This window comes from Pempheris klunzingeri, chromosome 2 (assembly GCF_042242105.1).
Source record: "Pempheris klunzingeri isolate RE-2024b chromosome 2, fPemKlu1.hap1, whole genome shotgun sequence".
NCBI classification, from domain to species: domain Eukaryota; kingdom Metazoa; phylum Chordata; class Actinopteri; order Acropomatiformes; family Pempheridae; genus Pempheris; species Pempheris klunzingeri.
In genome coordinates, this window is record NC_092013.1 from 17,854,679 (window position 1) to 17,874,614 (window position 19,936).

Here is a 19,936-nt window from a genome sequence, read left to right on the forward strand (position 1 = left end):
AACTATCTGAAAAATGTAACCATTAACACTCAAGGTTAGCAAATTCTGTGCTATGTAGTCCACGTTTTTCTTGACTGATATGACTTTTCATCGTTGATTTAAAGCTTTTTGATTTAAATTTGTCTTTTTTTTTTTTTGCAGTATATATGGCAGATTTATTATTTTGGGGCAAAGGCAGCCTCTTTATTGCAGCCACTCTTTAAAACCCAGGGCGAACAGACAGGTGTAATTCAAAAATAATTTCAGTTCAAAGAACATTACCATGATTGAGTATGTAAGTGTCATCTCCATCACAGATCACTGCAGGCCTGGACATTATGTATGAAAACATTAACAAGTGTAATGGAGCCTCATGGACCAGCCCCAGGGCTCCTGTTTTGCACGTAAATGCTTTGTGGGGGTCAACACACTGACGGACTCTTGCGCGGCCCTCCCGCAGAGGTTAAGTGTCTCGAACCAAGAGGTCAGGCCATCATTTAATGAATGTATCTGCATACCATCCTATCCAGGTCACATGCTGGCGTGGAGATCGGCTGTGATGGCTGGCCAAGTGAGCAGACAAATGAGGAAATTGATGAGAAGTGGGGGTCCTGTCTTGTCTTGTCTGCAGCAGCATCAGCCCTTCCCTCCCCTGCTGTGTCTGTGGCCGTCTGTGGTGTTGTCCTAATCAGGCCAGTCAGCGCTGACACACAGCATACTGTACTGCTGCTCTGCGCGGCCCACAGTCCACCGGCATCCCAGCTCCTGTCAGTCTATGCAGGAGGGCAGGAAAGCAACCACATCACCCTTCCATACCTGACACATCGTAGGGACAGATGTTGTGATTCTGGGTGTTTCTTTCGCTCCTCTAATTTACATTTGAAGTCCTCGCTTCCTGTCATCTCTCCATCACTGCCTCTCCAGTCTACGCCCCCATAAGAACATATTGATTGAGTGAGAGACAGACATCCCCTACAGGTAAATTTGCAGACACAAAGCTTTGAAGCCTGTTGCTCGGAGCGATGGAATGAACACCGATCTCTGCGGAGAGAAAGAGAGAGATGAGTGGAGGAGATGAGAGGAGGGTGAGCCTCCATATCTTTCATATGGGGGTTCCTCCATCATTTGATCAAGCAGAACCTCAGGGGGAATGGAGAGGAGGGGTGAGCAGGAGCAGAAACAGTGGACATCAGGATAATAATCATAATTCAATTAAAAGGTTACTCACCTACTCAGTCACTAAAGGGAGGGGGGCTGAACTGTTCCAGTCAGTGAGGCCTATCACAGCACAGCCTAATTGAGGCCTGTGTCTCTCAGTGTGTGTGTGTGTGTGTGTGTGTGTGTGTAATGACAACAAGGGGACCCTCGAACGCCTCCCAGGGGCTCCTCTCCTAATTGGTTAATTAATCCTTACAGAGCTCGTCTACAGGGCCAGGGGCGCTCAGCGTAGAGAGGGGGAGAGAGAGGTAAGGACAGAGGGCTGGAGGGAGATGGGTGAGTGTGTGTGTGTGTGTGTGTGTGTGTGTGTGTGTGTGTGTGTGTGTGCGCATGTGTGTGCATGCATGTGTGTGTGCGCATGTGTGTGCATGCATGTGTGTGTGTGTGTGTGTGAGAGAGAGAGAGCAAGTTTGACAATGACATCAGCAGCAACAGAGCGGATATTATCCCTTAAAGCACCACATGTTTCTCACTAAGTCTGAAACAATCTGTTTCCCTTATGAGATCTCTGTTTGATTCCACATTTTGACAGGTTTGAGTTTTTTTTTTTAGGTTTTGATCACAGCAGTGCAAACTTTTTTTTCTCCTTAACTCCTTTCACTTCTTTTTTTCTCTCCTTACACCCCTCTCTGTCTCTTTTTCCTTCTATCTCTTCCTCTTCTTTCTGTTTTGCAGAGAAGGGTTACAGTGGGCTGGAGGGAAGGGCAGCCATGTATAGTGCTTGTCTGGATGATACTCACTGAAAGAGACAAGTATGTAATTTGCCCTTAGATGCAACACAACACATAATCCAGTCTTGCATAATATGCTGGTTACGTAGGGTAAAATGAGGATTGTCAAGTATATGTGTTACAGCTCCACTCAAGTAGGAGTGATACAAATTGGCCAAAGCATTTCACTTCATTGTTAAAGAGCATTTTTGCACACAAAAAATTGATATGTGTTTATTTCATGGATTTGTCCAGCAGTCATTCAGATGGGAGGACATTTTTTATAACAAGGAGGACTTCTGTATGATGATCTTTGTGTTTATTTTCATTTGTGCGTTATGACTTTTGTTTATGAATTTTTTAGCCCAGAAACATGTGTATGGGTTTATTTTATTAAATTTTGACCTGCAGTTGTTGACATTTGAGAGCTTTTTTCATTACAAGGAAGACTTTTGTATTTAGCAAAACAAAAACTTCTGAGTATTACAATGGTACTGTTTTGCAGCCGAGCATCTCATACAGGATTACAAGATGATTTTCTAAGTGCAATTAATTGTGTTCCGTGAGTCCTTGTTCTGTACCACCTAGTGCTAATTCCTCAAAAAAAAAACATCCAGTTAATGTTTGTGTTCGCTGCTCAAACCGTATAAAATTCTTTCACGTTGGCACAGAGGGAATTGGAGTCAACAAATGCACACCTGTGCACACAAACACACATACTCACATGCACGCTAAAGCACATATACACACAATGAAGGAAAACCAGCGCACTGGAGGTTCAAATGCAGACAGGAAAATGGAACCCACGCACAATATTTCTGTCAGACACACACACACACACACACACATGCTCATGCTCACTGGGGAATGTAGGCTGTATGCAGCCTTGTGTATGTGAGCAGGTTCAATGAATAAAGTTAAAAGGGTTTGATGACTGAGGGAGCCTGTATACACACTCTCTAATCCCATTCAAGCTGCTGGTAAAACAAACAACATGTTATGAGCATACACAAAGTGATGGATATGCTGCACATTTCTGGGGACAGTATATCATCAGTAAGTACCACAAAGTCCCACTCAAGTAGAGGCATAATTACCGTGATGCATTTGGTGTGCAAAGGCTTGCACTGTTTAAACTGTTCAAACAAGATTGGATTACAAATGGAAAATTAAAGGAAAATGAAATTGTTTGCTAATTTTTTATCAACTGATCAGTGACTTAATTGTTCAAGTTTATGCTTAATCTGTGTGGTTCAAGAGCTATGTGCATATTATTTGGGGTATTTTGCTTTAGCTATATTTTTACCCAATAGGTGTGGAGTGGAAAGGTTAAAAACCATCTCAAAACCATCATGTGCATACAAGAGCACAACATACATGTATCTCCAAGTTGAAAGGAAATTGTTTAAAAATCTAATTAAAGTTGTGTTTTATGCAGTGTAACAGTTGCATCATCAAGAATGTAACTATTTTTAACTTTAAAGTCAACAACTCTTACAATGTGTGTGTGTGTGCACGTGTTTGTCTGGGAAGAGAGAGAGAGACTTCGGGTGGGGCTCAGCAGAAAACCACTAATTTGCCCATAAAAACGACGACTTTCATATTTTCAGTCATCACCCAGATCTTCCTTTTCCCACCCAGGTCATGAATGCAGTGTGACACAATGTGCAGCCCGCGGGCCTTGGCACGCTCATCGCTGTTGTGGCACCATAAATCAACCATCACTTAAACATCTCGTACGATACTGTTTTTCATTTTACCCCACAGATATAAGGTATTTGAGGCTTCAGTTACATGGAAAATCTTACTGTATCTCTCTGTATCTACTGCACCTTTATTTACTCAACTCAAAGTCAGGATAATGGTTTATATGCATAACCACCTTACACTGCAATTACGGGCAAGATTTCAACATACATTTTTTTTAAATAGCTGCAATGACGGTTATTATAATCAGTATATTAATTATTACATTATAACAACTCTGGTCTTATTTGGGTGAATGGCTTGTAACCCTATTTTCTTTCGACACGCAGCATCACACTTTTTTTTTTGCTATAGTATTGCTTGCCGCTCAGCTGTACTTCAAGACCCTTGTTTGCAGTGTTCTTCTGCTGCCAGGACACTTTAATTTTATTATAGGCTAAAGAGATGTATAAACCTCTCGGTTACTCCCGAGGACATTAAGATATGAGTGAAGGACCCTTGTCGGTCGTAGCTGAGATCCAAAGAGTTCAGTAAGGTTGAGACATGGTTGTGCACTAGAAAACATGGCCCAAGTCAAATCAAGTGCTTGTCTTGGACGAGTCCACCCTGAGGCAAGGACAAGAGCAGACTGTATGTGACATGACAGAGTTTCAAACGAACCCAAATGGACACACACTGACTGCCCAGACAAATAGTTTGTGTATGTGCATATGTGGTTATGGTGGCAGTCATCAAACAGTAAATGATACACACATGCTCATGCACGCACATATGTTACATGTAGACATGTAGAATATAATCACAGAAAGATGAAGCGAAGGTCTTGTTCCTTCTGTGTGTTCTCTGTCCCCTGACAGTCCTTCTCCCTCAGGCCATTACTTGTTCAGGTCAGGGATGTTAAAGTAAAACACATGTAGAGTAAATAGATACAAGTAAATGAAAGCAAACAGAACAACCAACTGTCATGTTCCTGATTTGGGAAACACTGGAGCATCAAATTTTCCATTGAATTTTCCATCAGAAGACGCTGGAGCCTGCGCACATGTGTGTTTGTACGCATGTATCTGTTCATGTGTGCAGTGTGTGTTGAGGTTAACAGATGTGTCAGTTAAGGCGTTGTGTGTGGACATGTATTACTCATGTTGGAGGGACACAAATCTGTCACACTGTGAGGACTCGCCTTCTCTTTGGAGACAAAATGCACAATGTAAACCATCAAAATTTAGAGTAAAGCCTGGGTTTAAGATTATCATAAGGTGAGGGTTAAGTTAAGGTTAGGTTATGGGTTAGGTTTAGGCAAGTAGTGGTTATGGTTAAGGTTAAGATAATCTCCAGGAAGTGAATGTAAGTCAGTCTAATGTCTGCCAAAGTGATGGAAACACAACACAGTGTGTGTGTGTGTGTGTGTGTGTGTGTGTGTGTGTGTGTGTGTGTCATCTTGTCTCCTTAGACGTCAGAGAACAAGGCGAGGAGTGTCAGAAGTCATTTGGCCACGATGGAGCCACACGGCACGCTGCCATTCACTTCGAATCAGTCGCACACTGAGAGATCCAGCTCAGCCTGGGGGGCATGGCCACTGTCACACACACACACACACACACACACACACACACACACACACACACACACACACACACACACCTTCATCACCCCACCTCATTCTGCCTCATAGACACACCAAACACAAGATCCCTACCACGCCTCATCACCCAGCCCCTGGCCACCCCTCTTGACCTGCCTGGACACACACATGTACAAAAGACATGCACATAAACACAGACGCCTACAATCTCTATATACACACACTGACACACAGGGATGTCAAGAAACACACACATTTAATACACATGCACATGCACCAGACAAGCCCTGTCTCTCCCATTTATCCTCTCTCCATCCTCCACCTTCTCAGAGAATTCTTTCCTTCCTCACTGACTTCGCTGTCTCCCTCCTTCCTTCCTCTTTCTTCTCGTCTCTCTCCCCCCCCCCTCCCTCTCGGAGATTTCAGAGAAAATAGCTAAGGGCCAGATTAGAGGTTGGCTGCCTCTTTGCGTTACCAGCAAAGATAAATATTCCCAGGATGACTCCCATTGCCTGGAGGATGTTTATGTGCTGCTCTAACCCCCCCCCCCCCTTACTCCAACACACATTGACACACGTATGTGAGCATGTGTGAGTTTAAATACACACACTCTCTGCTGCATTTCCTCTGTGCTCAGTGTGACACAGTAGATTGAGCAGAAAGAGATCACCAACATTGGTCTGCCTGTTATCAGCTTAACTCACTGTTACCTGTTGCCTCACTAAGGAGCCCTCATCAGTGTGTGTGTGACAAATTTGAGTGTCTGTGGACCAGCCAGGTGATAAGTGCCAACAGCTGCTGTGTGATGTCATTTCACAGGCCATAGGAAGAATATGAGGGTGAGGCTGTGTGGGTCTGCGCTCGCAGGTACATTCACATTAACAGATTGAGGTGACTTTGAAAACACAGTGTGTTCTTCCGCAGTTAACCTGCAGTACGTCATCAAGTTTACAGATAATGCAGGAGATTACAACATTTAGTCTGATTAGTTGCTCCCAGTTTACTTTCATTTTTCCTCATTTGATTTTTGAAAGGTTCATGAGTTCCATTACGTCATTTTGTAATCTTACTTCCATGTTAGCGTCGCCAGCTTTATCATTCTTTACTTGCCAAAAAAGAAACCATGTGTAGCACAGCTTGCCCTGTGAAAAGATGCCATAACAGCTGGAGGAAGAGAAAACAGTGTTTAAAAGAAGAGTGTTTTGAATATTGTTCTCTAGCGTTGTGGAGTCCTTTTATAATTTGCATCCACCACCAAGCGTCAAAGAAAAGTTGCGGCTTTGGCTAAAAACTCTGAATTTAAAAAATCCACCGAAGCAGCCACATGTTTGTTCATTTCACTTTGTTGATGTGAAACTGGCAGGCTAACACCTTTTTCCTGAAGAGTTTCGGGGCTATGAAATAGCCATTAAGAAGCTACAGAGGGTCTTGGAGCAAGGAGTGAGTGACTTTGCTTTAACTAGCCATAAAATCATCTGATTGCTAGATGTTCCCAGATGTCATTCATTGTTGACAACACCATTAGCTAGCAAACTACTCTAGCACTAAACCAGAAGGACAAACACAACTACATTCGCAGCAAAAGGTGAATAGAGAACTTTTACATTACAGATTTTCAAAAAAGCAGAAAAAGGCAGAAAAATCATATTTTTCTCGTACTCATTTTCTTAAATGCACTTCTGTCGACATTTCTACCTAATGTCTTGTTTTCACTCACTCCCAGGTGATTCGCAACTTTTAAAGCTGATTCACCAACTTTCGCTGACTAGCTCACTTGTGGCACACCTCATTTTTGCCTTCATTTCCCAAGATTCTTTTGGAACAGTTGCTTCAAAAACATCGTCCCCACGCAACCTGAGTGAGAGTGAGTTGTATGCATGAATAAGCAGTGGATACCAGACTCAGTGATGAAGCCAAGTCACTTGCTCACCAAGTGCGTAAAACAAAAAAGTTTTGTAGCTTCCTGGTTTACTCCTGCGTCATGTGGCACGTGCACATTAGTGTTTCTGCGGTTGGCCTCTCTTGAGCATTCCCACTTGTTCTCTTATACTTTATACTGAGATGATATCTGAAACATAGAAATCACACAAAAAAAATCACTTTTCGCTCTATTGTTTATCAATTAATCCTTTCATGTATAGGAGGACAATTGTGTCATTTCTTCTCTCTGGTCTCACTTTAAAGTATAATGTAATCTGATATCATACATCATATTATACATTTTCGTTATTAATGTAATACACTGTAGCTTTTTCTATGCACTGCTACGCAGTAATGTGCTATTGAAATATGTTACTGTCACTCCTCAACACTGTATATTTACGCATGTTTGTGTGCATGTTGCACACAGAGGCATTTACGTGGTGACTTTATGACCATGCTTTGGATGCCAGCATTTGTGTAGTTGTGTGCATGTGCATGCTTGCATAACAGCAGTGGCAATACAGTATGCCTTGTAACCCCTTCCCTCTCCACCAAGGTTCACTAATAAAATTCCAGTTTGTTTTTTTCTGTGTTTCTAAGGGCTGAGAACAGTGTAGGATGTGGGTGATCCACAGTGGATCTGACCATTTAAACATCAGTAAATTACAAGGTTGACAACGTCATATTGCATTTTTTATAGTCTAGCGAGACTACATGAGAGTGATTTGGTGACAGCAGCAGCCCTATGGCACAGTTTCATTTCACATTAACAGTGGCTCAGCCAGCTGTTTGTTACATGATATTTACAAGACAGCAGGTTTTCCAGATGGCCTCTCAGGTTTAAAAACAGCAGGAAATGTCTTTCAAATCTACTAATGTGTGATGCAATGTCTGTTAATTGGTATAACCTGGTGTGAAATGTGCCATATGGCCAGAGAGATACATAGTTTTGTTTTACAGATGTGTGATTGTTTAGCTTTAGAATCACTAAGGGAAATTAATTTGCAGTGTGGGCAAAAGAAGACAAGAAAAACAAGTAGCACACAAGCGAGAAACAGAATCGCATTTATATTGAAACATGATAATATACAGGCAAAACCAATACACAAAATGACTTTGGTTTTGTATTTTGTATCTTAACCACCATTGTTGATGTGCACCTTCTCAAAAATGTACATTGGAGCTATATAGACAATAGCAGACCACAAAAACTCTGATTGGTCTCCTCAGGCTGCTTTGTACTCCTACGGTAAACTTGTATTTTTATCTTTTTCAGTAATGTTTGACAAATTTTAATTTTGTTAAAGCTTCTCTCTATTTTAAACTGAATTAGAGACTGTATACACTTTGGATGTATAATGAATGCACCACAGTCTACAGTTGCAGTTGTGTTGCAACAATAAAAGGCCTCAATGGTGTCACCAACAAAACACCAAGATGTGGAAGCATAATTCATCCTTTTTTACATCTGTAGGGGATCCCCTGTAAGGAAATCTAACCTCACAAACCAGGCTGTCCTGAGCCTCGCCCAGGGTGAACCAACATCTTTATCATGGCATCTTCCCAGAACGATAATTACACAGAAGCGAAAGAACTGGCAGGACTCAATCCTGAGCCAGTGGGAGAAGCCAGGAAGCTCTTAACCATATTTTATGTTTGAAAGCACAAGTGGGATCTGATCACAGGTCAGCAAGGACACGTGTGTGGTTCCAAATGTTACTGCTCCACAGATTTTTAGCAAGAGAGGGGTGCCAAAGTTAGAATTTTCAGCTTGAGGATGCAGGTCCACAGGCTCAGGGAAAACATCCCCACCTTGCCAGAGTGTTTTAAGCAAGACATTGAATTCTGCTAGCTACAGGGATGCTGCTCTGTAACTCACCTGAGCTCTGATCTAACCATACAGAGCGACTGAACATATAACTTCAAGTCTCACATTATTATCGTCATTGTTATGGCATTATAATATGACCTCTCTCGCATTTTGAAGGAAGCAAAAGCAAAAACAGATAACATTTTTGTCAAGAGATACAACTGAATCATTTTAACCAGTGATTCTTGAAGTGGAGTCAACAAAACTAAGAATCTATGATGTCTTTGTTGAATTGGACAGAAGGCCAAACTGTCTGCAGAGTGCTGCCAATGAGGCGATGATGCATGACAAATTGCACCTCGATTCCAAGCATCCACATTATTTTTTATTTTGAATAACAATTTTGAACAATATGGGGCCCACAGTGTTTTGTGGGGCCATTTGGATGGCCCCCACTGGGAGAACAACGTTTTTCTGAACTATGGTGTTGTTTTTTGACAAAACTGAAAGTGTCAATATATTTGTTTGGTGATGCTTAAGGTTAGGGTCAGGGTTAGAGATAGGTTAGTGTTTTTTAGTTACAGAATACATTGTGTCTATGGGAAGTCCCAACTAAGAAAGCGACACATACTTGTGTATTTGTGTTTTATTTAGGTACGTTGTTACTTGCTGCCAATTGAACTTATGTTGTTTTCATTGTTTTATGGATATTCTGTGTAAAGATGGTGCATATATTTTTAATACATGTCTAATTGTTTCTCATAACTAGGACTAAGACTGTAAAAGAAAGGCAATGTCAAATTATTCCAAGGGACATACATTGGGGGGGGGGTCCCAGTCCCAGTCCCAGTCCCAGTCCCAGTATATTATATCCTTTAAAGGGTTCTTGGCTGAAAAAAGAGGAAAGAGAAACGTTGCTTTAGGAAACTGTTATCAGGAGGACACTTGGAGGAAATTGGAAGCAGAGGGAGATTAGACAATAAAGTAGAAAGGACAGTACAGGGGGTAAAGGGGGGACTGTGTTGTATGGCTCACAGCACCGATGACCTGTGAACAGAGGAAACAGACTTGTGACAGATACTTTTAAGAGTCCTTCCCTTACTGCCTTCAATCTCAGAGCCTATCGGCTATCTTCTCTGTTTATAGAGATTATATTCTGGATGGATGTCAGATATTCTCTGCTATCACTTGTAGAAACCGTTGATGTCATAATTTAAAATCAGACTTATCCTCTTTGTCTTATCCTGCTTTTTTGATTAAAAAAATAAAGCTCCTGCACAATCTAAGTAAAAATGTTTAACTACACTAACTAAATGAGAGTAAATTATAAACAGCAAGATCCTATGATTGCTGAAGAAACTTTAAGAACTTACAAGTTGTCTTTTTTTGATCCGCTGGTGGTGTGAATTTGCTGCTACTGTCAGGCTGTTCAGTACGTGGCTGTGCTTTAAGTGAGGCAGTTGGTGTAGAGCCGAAAATGATGAGACATGTCAGAACAAGACTGATATTTCCAAGCTGCACATTTTTCTCCCTGCTTGAGACTTCTGTCTGTCTGTTTGCACAAAGCACTAAACACACACACAGGCACACACGCACACATAGAGACACACACACATAGAGACACACACATATAGAGACACACAGCTGTACTCACAGGCATGCATACATTCAGACTTATACACTTACACATACTTGTGTAATCACACAGGCGCTTATTCATGCTTACTCATGCATGCACCGATGAAGGCAAACACACACACACACACACACACACACACACACACACACACACACAACATGGATACTATGGTATAGTTTTATTGTAGGAGTTTTCATATTACATCTATCTATATTACATTATATTGTAGAGATTAGTATTCTGTATCTTAGTCTGTATGTTATTCTGCATAGTGTTATATTTTCACAGATAAACAGATAAAGCAAATAATTGAATTTACAATTTACATATCAGCGCTCAGAATATTGCCAACGACTGTTATCCAAGATGTGAGACCGATTGTCAGATTGTTATGATATGTTGTATGAAAGGCATGTTACTAGATATCTAGTGTCTCATACCGCACTCATACACACTTGCGCAAACACACACACACACGCACACACACACACAAAACAGGTGCTCTCAAACCAGGATGTGCACACGGCAGAGTTTTATGAACTCCTTGTATCTCATTTCCCAACACTGTGACGGGTCATTCTTTCAATATGATCAATTAAATGTGTCACTATTGTTCTATTTTACTTTCCCTGCTTTGGAGACACTACTTCCTGTTAATATAAACAGGAGTTTCATGTGGAAAGGTGTGACGGAGAGTTTGACACGTACACTTAACAAAAATTATAAAATGTAAACGTCAGTTTCATCAGCATTTTGAAGGGACATAGAGGACATTGTTGGTTTGAAGGGTGTTGAGAGGGAGAGGGATGCCGTGGTGAGTGTGACACCTCTGTTTCTCACCAAACAATCAGATAGTATACAGCAGCAGTTCTCAGAGTATAAACATGCTGAGATATGAGCTTTATCACCCACATATCACCTACATCTGGGATCTCTCTCTCTCTCTGTCTCTCTGTCTCTCTCTCTCTCTCTCTCTCTCCCTTGTGCCCCTTTATGTTCCTTTTTTGTTCCTTTATGCAGCATTGGCTGCATCAGCAGAAACGTTGTTCGTGGCAGTCACGCTAATTTAGCGTCTCCTCTTTTTTTATTTCCTGGGTAGGCAGGTGCATGTTAGTGTATACACAAACACACACATGTGCTCTCGCTCCCTCGCTCCCTCACACATGCACACACACACACACACAGAAAACTGCCATACACAAAGACAGAAACACATAACTAAGCAGAATATGCAGTGAATGTTTTTTTGTGTTTTTTAAATAATTATGTTTGGAGTGAATTGATTTACCAATTTCTAACACTGTTCAAACATCTTAAACAAGCACATCTCATCAGCTAGTTCAAACATTGGAGATTTTATTCAAATGTGTGTTTGTATGATTTAACACACACGCAAACTCTTTCATTCTTTACTCAACTACAGCCTGGAGACATCAGTTTCATTCATGTTCCACATCTATGGCATCAGCATGTACCTCTTTTCCTCCAACATGCTTGACTTGTGAAAGTTTTCACTGCAGTTAATTAAGTCTGTTTAATGTCTCCATTCTCCATTTGAAATGAGAAAAAGCATCATGATCACTGGCATACAGGTTTGAGATACAGTATCTAATATCATTTTTCATACTAGATGCCTCTCAACTAAAACCACAGCATAAAATAGCTCCACTTTTTCCCCTTTCTGTGTCTCTGTGTCTTTCTCTCTCTCTCTTTGTGTTGTTTAAAGAGGATGTACGGCAGTCTGACAGTGGACACCGACACCTTTCATCACCACCTTCCCTCTTTATGCAAAAACAGCATCGTGGCCGGATGCCATGGGTAGGTACTGTAAACATTACTCCCTTTCTCTCCTTCCCTCCAACACAATAGCGTCCAACATAATTGAGGCATGCAAGTCTGTGGCTGCTATATGCCAAACATGGGCTGGATAAATTGCTGGGAGGGAAGTAGTAAGCAGAGGGAAGAAAGGCGAAAACGGCTCTGCGTCTTTGATTTAATCAATCTTGAGAGTTTTTCTTTGATTTCAATCTAAGAAGAAAGATGCCCATAACGATTCTATGTATATATTCTTTAATTTTGGTTGGAAATGAAATTGCTAATTCTAAAAGATGAAGCCTGGATCGAAAGCTGCCTGTTGCCATAAATTAGTTTCTTATCCAGTAGCTATGAGGCTGTCAAACTACTATTCCTTTAAGCGTTTCTACAAGTTGCTTAAATATGGCCTCTCCTTGTCTGAGATGAGCGCATCTCCCTCTCTGTACACGATTCTGCACACTGCAAACAAGTCTGGACAGCTTTGTATCTCATCCCTCTTTGGATAAACACAGGCAGGAAATGAATGTGGTTTTACAATGATTCACCCCATACTGGAAGCATTTGCTTTCAAAGAAATCCATTCAAAGCAGCTTTGGCTTCACGTGTTTACTATTTTCTCTTGCTTTGGCAGATATGTATCTTTTCATTTGGCTATTTCCTACCTCTAAAACGCACCTTACCATGTATGACTTTTGCCCTCTGACTTGGAGAGTTGTGTCTGCATTTTAAAGGATTTTTACAAGTAACATTTTCAATGGTTTCTATTCAACAAAGATTATGCAAAAAAAAAAAAATCACATCCCTCCTCTGCCTGTCTGTCTTTCATTTTGTCGAAGGTCTTGTTATTATTTGTGTTTTTTTTTCTTTCTGTTTGCTTCATCCCCCTTTCTCTGCAGAATCCTACTTTTCTAAATGTTTCTCTTCTGCTCTGCTATCTTTATTAGTGGAAAGTCAAAGTGCCTGAGGCCAGAGCTTAAACCATGCAGTACAGCTGGTTAGGGACTGTGAGCCAGAGTAATGAGCTTTACCTTTAGCTGAACCATAAAGGCTGGTGCCTGCCTATGGGCATTCTTGCTCTGAAGTGAGGACAGCACACAGACACATGCACGCGTACGCTCGACGCCCTGTCTCATCTTGTTGTGACGACGTCCATTCTCCAGTTTTAAATGTTCCCTTGTAATATGTGCAGCTGAAAACAAGAAGATCTGAGATACTGTTGGGGGTTTTTTGATTGTTGAATGACTTTTGCAAAGAATCACAAGTTGTTGAGTCTTGACAGGGGTCAGTGTTTGCAATTTCAAGAGACTCTTCAGAGATGTTGTAATGTCAGTGAGGGTACATGGGGCTGTCCAGTCTGATAACATACAGTAGGAGATGAAGCACCACAAGCTGCGTGGAGCATGAAATGTTATTTGGGGGCCGAGGTACCGAAAGTAGTGAGTTCAGCATGCAGAGCATGACTGAAGTGGTGCAACATTAACAGTCAAGTCTTGTGATTGTTATTGTGTTTTTCAAGCAGTTGCAAGTAATTTCCACTTAGAAAGCATGAAAGTTGTTCTGCTTATTCAGGAGTTTATGCATTCTTTTATAGCAGTGATGGAATGCCTCAGGTGAAACAAAGACCTCCTCAGCTAACATCATAAAAAATCAATACACTTTCATAAACAGCAAAAGAAGCTTGAGGAAATAGAGAGCACACAGCAAATGCCGCCAGGTATTTAATGAGTCTGCCTGTTCTTGAAGCTGCCATCTACTTAATTTATTGATCTGAGGACAAGATGTGCTGGAATCTCTGCCTCTGCTAAACAATTTCCTGGAGGACGCCATGTATTGTGTTGCGAGCAAATATTGCTATTAAAACTTACAGAAGCTTCCTGCACTCGTATCTTTCCTTCAGCATTTCCTTGATTTGAGCTGACATTAAGAGGACACATGTGATCATGTGTTGTGAGAGCAGCACTGTAATGGCAGCAGGTGGTTCCTGAGAGACTCTCTGTGATACTTCACCATTGTGGCGAAGCTGTTACTGCGGCACAAACCCCAACTTTAGCCATGCAGTCACACACACCATTCACTGGGCTTGGGAACCAGCCATGTGTGGGCCAATGATGAGACTAAGAACTGATGAACAGTGAAACACAGACAGATCAATAATCCCCGCTAATCCATAATCCCATTAACAGTAACAACAATAGGCAGCAAATGTTACTTTTCAAGACTTAACCATTTTCTATTGATCCACATTAGACTTAAATAGATGTTCTTTGTGCTAAAGCCTCGGAGAAACAAACCTGAGTGACACTACGTTTGTAGTCTTTTGTTGTTGTACCCCTATCCTCATGATTTCTGACTTTGGTAAATCAATAAAAAAGTACTGTGTGTAAAGCACAATACATTTTGTGTTTATAGGCCTGTTTGTTGACCAAACAGCTTGTTCCCATTACTGTGCTCAGGCCTAGGTGAACAAGACTTGCTTGTATGTTGGTTAGCAGGGGGAGACGCCAGATGCTTTTCATTAGATAGATCAGCGGCGGCAACCATCCTGTGTAATTTATCTGTTTTTGTGTCAGGGTTTTTAAGACAGAAGATGAGGTTCTTACTGGTGTTGGACTGTGTTTGTGTGCAAATGAGCTCAAATTCGTGCGTTCAAGGGTATCTTGGCATCTCCAATGGTTAATCTCTTTCCAGTTAGCTAAGAGGTCTGGGATGTGGCAGGTTTGGAGAGACGGGGAAAGATTTATATTTTGTAACAGGGGCTGCAAGAGGCCAGCAAAGATATGCATGTTCCCTGAGAAACCAAGACATCTGTTGTCTGTGAGAAGAGAGCACTGGGAGGAGCGCAGGGATTGAGTGGTCCCTACAGTCCTGTCCACGCCGGCAGAGGCTACACTGCTGGCTAATTGGTAAGAGGCCTATGCGTGAGCGAGTGAAGGAGGGGTGTCTGGGTGGCAAGCCAGAGAGGAAGGAGGACAGGCCACCTCATTCCCACAGGGTGAGGAAAAAAGAAAAGAAAAGAAAAAACAGCAACCAAAATACAGAAAAGGACAAGAGTAATGACTGTTTCCCGTCTTCCTCCCCTGTCTCACCCTCCTTCCCTTCCCTCTGTAGCCCTTCCAGACCCAGACTCCAGACTAGCCTCATCCTTGTAATTTAGATTAATTTCTTCCACATTTTCCTCAGGGATTAGGCTGCGACCCACCCAGCCCCCCCTCCACACACACACACACACACACACACACCCACTCACGCACACTCAGCTCACCCCCTACCATAGATGCTTAATGCGCTCATTATTGAACTACGTTCCCCTCACAGCTACCCACCCAACCTACCCCCAACCGCCACACACACACACACACACACACACTTAGAAATACAAGACTCTTAGCTATGATGAGTGTTGCTCTTTTACTGATTGTATGACTGTAATATTTCTTGTGCAATATTGTCTTCGTCAGAACCAGGTTGTCCATCAATCGGAAGGTCGGTGGTTTGATTCCCGGCTCCTCTAAGTCATCATGTCATAGTGTCCTTGGCAAAAATACTGAACCCCAACTTGCCCCTGAAGCACAGCTTTAATGAGTGTGTGTGTGTGTGTGTGTGTGTGAAAGAATAATCTCCTCCAAATTAGATTCCTCCTGTATGAATGGAGCGAATGAGACTTTTGAAATGGCAGAAAACGTTGTCCTAAGTGGCCTGTTATGGAGAATCACATGGATTTTTTTATGTCATTTTGTTTCTTTTCCCTCAAATCCCAACAGGTTCTCTGACAAACAAAAGGTGGTGACCACTTTTGAGAGCTTTGCTGAATTGGATTGGGACGCTGAAATGTTTGCTGGGGTGCGACAGTAAGCATGCTGTAAATAAGCCTGGCAGTGCCCTCCAGACAAAATCTAACTGGCCATGTTCTGTGACTGCTGTAAAACACAGCACAGCGGGTAAATACCAGGACAGCTCACTCACTGCCAGTCCAGGTGTGTTAGCTTAATGCCACACAGGAGCGAGTCACGCTGGAAGTAAACACAACTCAAAAAGTTCCTCAAAACAACAAGGAAACACTAGAATAATCAATATAAATATCAGAAAGTGAAGTAAGGAGATGTAGGAAACAAATCACGTCGCTCATGTTTTGGAATACATTTGTTTTCTTAGTTTTTTAGGTCTTCTCTGTCTCTTTTATTCCTTTACATCCCCCTTTTCCATTATTCTTCCTGAAAAACACTTTGTAACATCTGTGTTGAAAATAGCTATATAGTTAGTTACAGTAAGTTGCTGAATGTTATGTACATACATGTCATGTACATACAAGTGTCTTGTTTTATTTTCATTCTGTATGGTTGGCGGAAATGAATGGGGATGATTAAAGTTAAATACTGCAATTTTTTTGGTCACAAATCAGCCATTCTTAGCCTCTTGCTGTAAAGTTGCTCTTCAGAAGACTGAATGTGATTTTCATAACAAACTATTTTACTCCCAGATACTAGTCAAGAAAAAGAAAGCACTTCTTCTTGAATATGATATCATGGTATTTTTCTTCCACTAATAAATATGCAGTCCATATTGAACTTCTTATTGGTTTAAACTAATACAGTTGCAATCATTGCTTCATCCCTTATTCATTTCATTCATTCTTTATCTTTCTCTTCATCGCCAAATCTAATTTCTGAGGCACCAAATTTAATTAGCCGGAGATCATATTGCTCCTCTTTTTTTTCCTCCAAATGAGAGACGCATATTTTGAATTCAAGTGATCATCTGCTTCCTGTGTTTACTGAGCTGGGAATGACTGGATTCACTGATTTACACATGAGAATCTATTGTCGTCGGTATGACTTGTCACTTGTGACATGGGATGCTAAGACTATGGTTTAACTTATAAAGTGGTCTCAGTGGTTGGGAACTGCAACCAAGCGATTAGTCTGACTGCAAATGAGCCTTAATGTATAACAGATTTCAAAGGCGGTTGTTGAAGGGAAGTGGTTGGACTAAATGGAAGGGGTCAAAGGAAAGTGCTAAGTATCTGGGAACATGTTGGGCAAAATGCTGTGTATTAAAGTCAACACATTTTCAGATTATTATTAGAAACTAATAATTTACGCTGTCCTGGTGTCCCTTCCTCTTAAATTTGTCAGTTTTGATAAGCTAATTAACTACTGTCGTTGTCATTTCAGTGCTAAAAACAATGAAGAACCGAGAAAGGAATCCAGGCCAGATTCAAATGAGAGTTAAAATAAATGAGATAAAAAAAACAAGTCAAGTTCGGACTTTTTCATTTTCCTCTTTACTGACAGCTTTGTCATGTGACTTGCTGTGACCTACATAGAAAAGGTCACTCAGTCAGAGCTGGCATCAAATACAACTACAGCTCAGTGAATCTGGAGTTGACAAGTAGCCCTGGGCATCCTAATGAGATCAAACGATTATATTAGCATGTTGGAGATATAATCTCTGACAAAAAGAGAAGTATATGAGCTTCTTTTCTTTTCATTAAAGTAGAACAGGCGAAGGTAACAACTAAGCTCAACAAGTCTATGCTTGCCTCCTTTTTCCCAGCTTTAGTAGGTGTGTCATAGGTGAATTACTCATCATGTCTCACAGTTTAGAGGGAAGTGTTTGGCCAGTTACTATGATGCCTCAGTTTTGGAAAACATGTGATAAGAAGTGACACATATTAAACAGGTGGATTGTTGTTCGATTAAAAACATGATCATTTTCCAGCAGGATATTGCTGTTTGAATGTCACATCTACCCATAACGTTCCACCATGTGCTTTTCTAACCATAATTTCATCCTGGTTTACTTTGACTGAGACTCCATTTAGAAATAAAATGACGACCGGCTGTGTCTAACTTTAGATCTGCCACTTTAGATAGTCATCTGACAAGCTGTACCTCAGCGCACTTGCTCAGACAGGATCTCCTCCTCAAACAATAAAGGTGAGGAAAGCGAATGGGACCTGTGTGTGTGTGTGTCTGTGTGTGTGTGTGTGTGTGTGTGTGTGTTTAACAGCTCAGGGCCTGCGATGTGACACTGACAGAGCAACATCATGACAGAGAGCCGAGGGAGAAGCGACAGGGTGAATAACCTCCAATCAAAGCCTGAGACACCGGATCGAGTCGTCTCAAGTGCATCTAACCGGTCATCAAAGACACTCGAAAACACACCTCCTCTTTCTCCCTCCACCGGTCTTCACCAATGCCTCCTTCTTCTTTTCTACCACATCCTCCTCCCCCCATTATCTGCTCTCTCAGGGCCAAGCTAACACTAGTAACTGTAGGAAGTTAAAGTCAACCGCTGTGAGAGCAGTGAGCCACCAGGTTGACAGGTCTGGTTAAACAGGTTCTTAGGGGAGAGGCTGATACTTGTTTTAACTGCTAGGTATGGCACACTCCTGCTGCTGTGGAGGCCTCCCAAAAATGTTGCCTAGCCTTTTAGAAACACTGGTTTCACCCACTGACCGTTAAAGCAGGATATATGATTAATACAGCGCGAATTAGGAGAAATGTCGGTGCAACGTTTTGTTGTGGAATACAAATACGCTTGATACTACTCATAAATCAACTTATGGGTCCAACGTCGAAGCACAAATATGTTTTAAGCAGCCCGGGTTTCGTGCCGCTGTTGCAGTAAGCTCCTGACACGCATAAACAGACCACATGAATCAGCAGGGACTGGCTAGGCAAGTGATGATTAAGCAACCTTGCGCCACATGTAAATCCCATCTGCAGTTTTGCACCACATCTCGTTCTCACAGACATCAAAGGAAATTGTCATCTGAATGTGAAACTTGCAGCACAACATTTCCATAGATGAAATACACCTTGAAACTAAAAGCAGACTGACATTTCACACGGGGGCACACCTGCTCCAAACACAGGAAATAAGATAAGAAAGAGGAAATATCAGTGAGCAGGAGACAGACCGGATCAAGCCGGAGCAAAGGGGCCGTTAAGTGATGAACTCTTGGAACCATCTATTCAGTATGTGTCAATAGATTTCAAATAGTTTTAAGCATAAACAAGCCATTTGTCTTCTCTCAGCTCTGCATCTTTATTCCTCACATGATGTACTTTTGAGGTCTCTGCCTTCACTGAACCACACAGCCTATTTGTGAAGCTAAGTCAGAGCAGATAATGATGGCTACTGTTCCCATTAGTTTGGGGATTTTTCTTTGCCGTTTATTATTAGGAACATCTTCCAACACATGACTTAACCATCCTAAGTGAAGTGCGGCCGAAAAGGAGGCTACACAACAATGGCGCACAAAACGTGTGTGTACTTGTGTGTTTGTGTGGCCTGAGCAACATCACTGACTCACTGAATCAGACTAGAGTCTTTCATTTTATTTTTTATTTTTCCTGAAACTTTAAAACAGTTTTTTTTTAAACATATTTTCAAAAAAGTATATCATGCCCACTTCCTAACCTCTACTTGATAAAAAACTAACCCATTTATAAAAGTTGAACACGTCATCATAAAAAGTGAAACCATACACCAGAGTGATACCATTATTTACACAAGCCCATTAAATTACAACATAAATTAGAAAATAT